Raw genomic sequence first — 4,201 nt, forward strand, 5'->3', positions numbered from 1 at the left:
CTCAAAAACAAACAAAAAGACAAAGGGGACTGAAATTAGACATGTAACATGGTACTAGGGTGCTTGTCATACTCTGTGTGACAATAATAATGAAAATAATAATATAAATAAATAAGTATGAAAAGAAAATAGAACAGGACCATGCTTTAATCAGCACACAACTTCTAAGTTTTGCTTTTCAATTCAGAAACCTGGTGGAAAGCTGACTTGCTATACTGCAGATGCTACGAACAAGACAGTGACCTAAACGACAGATGTAGCACCAAGGAGACACGAATCTGTCTCCAACTGTTAAGGGGTCTATGAATGTCACCTTATCTAATGTGCTCTTGTCAGAATGAAGAGGTTTTGGTGCATGGAATCCAACCATGAAAAATGTATATTTGGTTCTAAATGTAAATGTGCCGAGTTTAGTTTCAGTGTCTGTCCCACTATTTCTCTGCGAGAGCATAGTCAAACAAACAAAACAAGAAGATAAATACATGCAAAAAGGGGAGAAATATGGTAACCAGGTAACTTATTTTCAAAACAGCAAGGCTTTAGAGGTCTTAATAGTAAATTCAAAATACTTCTAAGATTCCAAAAGCAATGTTCAATGGATTTCCTTTTGCAGATGCAAAACCTTTATGATTCTCTGACAAAGTAAAGCTTTTTTCTCTTAAAAAGTCTATTGTGAGATGGAAAAATAAAGGCAGAAATGAGATTTATAATGAAAAGAGTTTGCCTTTAAAGATTTGGATTTTTTGTTTGTTATTTATTAGGAGAATATACACAAACCCTTTGTGCGTGAGTGTGTTGGGGTATGTGTGAGAGTGTGCATGTGTGTGTGTGTATATGTCATTAGGCTTGGTAGCAGGTGCTTTTACCAACCTAGGTGTCTCCCCAGCTCCTTTTTAGACTTATTTAAAACTACTAAAATTCTCATCAACTTCTTTTATTTTTTGGAAGACGGAGCATCATTGTATATAATTGTATGACCTGGAACACACCATGTAGACCAGACTGTCTTGCAACTTGCCTAGAGCTTCCTGCCTCTGCCTATTGAGTGCTCTGATTAAATGCATATACCACCACCATGCCTGGGACCACTCATTGACTTCTGAAAGTCCAGTGACCACTTCAAGATACTGAAAAGGGGACTCCTGAAAGGTCTTTGCTCAGCAGTTTCCACCCGTTTCAGTTTCTTCCTTAGTAATACCATGTGAATATGCATTTACTTTCTGTGTCAGTCTTTATTCTGGAATCTTCTTCTCTTCCCCCTTATTCCTTCCTGGCTTACCATCTGTGAATTAGCTGTAACAGAGAGCAGGGTTTTCTTAGAAAGATAGTGAAAAGTAGTATTTAAACCATTGTTGAGATAGCTAAGTTAGAGTGCTTATTTGGCAAACCCAAGGACCTAGTTTCCATCCCTAGTTCCACATAAACTGGACAGGATGCCCTATGCTGATAATCCCAGCAATGAGCAGAGAGAAGCAGGACGACTGTCCTCAGCTACAAATTAAGTTTGAGACCAACATAGGGTTCATAAAATTCTATCTCAAAAACAACAAAATCAAAACAAAAACCACAAAAGAATGTTTGAGTGTAACAATTTTCAGTGCATAACACTTGATCTAAAGTTGGAATAACATAGTATAAATTTATCTCCCTTTTTTCTCTTAATACAAACACAAGACTAGAAAATTCTATATTTGTTCCTTTTGAGAGAGAGAAAAGATGCTTTTTTACATTTATCAATCACCTTGATTTTTCTCTCTCTTATGTGTTAATAGTCAGAAGCAAATCTTTTTCCAGCCTTGATTTATATAGTCAGGCCAGGGCAGTGGCAAGAATAGCAAGATGAAGAAGCAAAAGGAAGCCAGGGAAACTTCTGTCCACCCCCTGTTGTGAGCATTGTTTCTTTATTAAACTCCTGCCTTTAACATACTTCCTGAGCAATGGAAGAAAAATGCCCTAGTTGCTCCTGTCAAGGAATATGGTCATTACCTCTCTTGGTGGGAGGGAGTTGGTTCCTGCTTGAACACATAAAGCTTTGGAGCTATAGGAATATGCTTTTCCTCATTTTCCTGGTCTTCTCTCCACCTAATCCTCTGGCTCCCCCACATCCTGTTACTGTCTTGTCAGCAATTCCATAGGCCCAGGGACAGTCACATTTCCTGCATTTCCACATGCCATGTGCTTGTTTAGGCTTTGTGAGCAGAAGATAGCCAGTTGGAATTGAGCATGTGCACAAACATTTTTATACTTGATGGATGTCTCCCCTACGACCGAACTTCCGTCCTTTCTTCAAACTCTGTTCTACAAGTTGACTTACTGTTTTAACATAGCCAGTGTTCTAAGATTTGATTGATAGCCACGAAGCTTAGAATCATAGCCTGAATAGTATTCCATTGTGTAAATGTAGCACATTTTCTGTATCCATTCCTCTGTTGAGGGACATCTGGGTTCTTTCCAGCTTCTGGTTATTATAAATAAGGCTGCTATGAATATAGTGGAGCATGTGTCCTTATTACAAGTTGGAAAATCTTCTGGGTATATGCCCAGGAGAGGTATTGCTGGATCTTCTGGTAGTACTATGTCTAATTTTCTGAGGACCCACCAGACTGATTTCCAGAGTGGTTGTACCAGCTTGGAATCCCACCAACAATTAAAAACAATGAATTCATGAAATTCTTAGGCAAATTTACGGATCTGGATGATAACATCCTGAGTGAGGTAACCCAATCAGAAAAGAACACACATGGTATGCACTCACTGATAAGCAGTTATTAGCCCAGAAACTTAGAATATCCAAGATACAATTTGCAAAACACATGAAACTCAAGAAGAAGGAAGACCAAAGTGTGGATTCTTTGCTCCATGGAAGGAGTTACAGAGACAAAGTTCAGAGCTAAGACGGAAGGAAAGACCATCCCAGAGACTGCCCCACTGAGGATCCATCCCATATACAACCACCAAACCCAGACACTATTGCATATGCCAGAAAGACTTTGTTGACAGGACCCTGATACCACTCTCTCTTGTGAGGTTATGCCAGTGCCTGGCAAATACAGAAGTGGATGCTCACAGTCATCTATTGGATGGAACACAGGGTCCCCAATGGAAGAGCTAGAGAAAGTACCCAAGGAGCTGAAGGAGGATGCAACCCTGTAGGTGGAACAACAATCTGAACTAACCAGTACCCCCTGAGCTTGTGTCTCTAGCTGCATATGTAGCAGAAGATGGCCTAGTCGGCCATCATTGTGAAGAGAGGCTCCTTGGTCTTGCAAACTTTATATGCCCCAGTACAGGGGAATGCCAAGGCCAAGAAGTGGAAGTGGGTGGGTAGGGAGCAGGGCGGGGGAGAGGGCATAGGGGACTTTCTGGATAGCATTTGAAATGTAAATGAAGAAAATATCTAATAAAAAATTGAAAAAAAAAAAAAGAATCATAGCCCGTGTCACCTACCACTCTGCTTGAAGTCTCGTACTCTGGGAGCAAAGACAAATGCAGGACCATCAGTAGAAGCCTAGGGGTTACATTACCAGAAACATTTGAGCTTAGGTGATACATTATTTTGTTTACTGGGCAATGTTGTCAAAAAGTCATGGAGCATCCTTAGAGTGGTCACTGGAATGTTTCAAATGACCAGGATGAATGATGCCTTGTCTGTTGGTCCTAGCTCCTGTTCTCAACACTTCCATTGCTCAGTTTTTCTGGCATCCAGTTGGTTCTTCATCTTGCTGTTTTTGTCAGTGCCTAGGCCTAGCTATAAAAATCAATGTTGAAAAGTGTTTTCTTTTGACCATTAACCTATAGGGAGAGAAAAAAATCAAAAGAACATTTTTCTCTCAAAACGAATAAACTTTGAATTGGGCCTTTTGTCAGTTCGCATCTTGGTCTCTTCTTGCGATCTCTTGCATTGACCCTTGGTTCCCTTTCCATCCTAGCCTCTGAGGCCATGGACTACATCTCTGAGCTGCTCATGCACTTTTAGACTCCTTTACTCTGGAGTTGGAAGCTATGTGAGGAGTTCAGACCACTGGCTCCCAAACCAGATTCAGTGTTTGAATCTGTATTTGAATCTCTGGAGGCGTGTGTACTTCCTGCCTCCAGAGGTTCCATTTCTGTATGTCTGAAGTTAAGTGCAAGAATTTAAATGGGGGGGGTGTTGCTGGATAGATGGCTCAGTGGTTAAGAGAACTGACTGCTCTTCCAAAGG

This window comes from Mus pahari, chromosome X, assembly GCF_900095145.1.
Source record: "Mus pahari chromosome X, PAHARI_EIJ_v1.1, whole genome shotgun sequence".
Classification (NCBI taxonomy): Eukaryota; Metazoa; Chordata; class Mammalia; order Rodentia; family Muridae; genus Mus; species Mus pahari.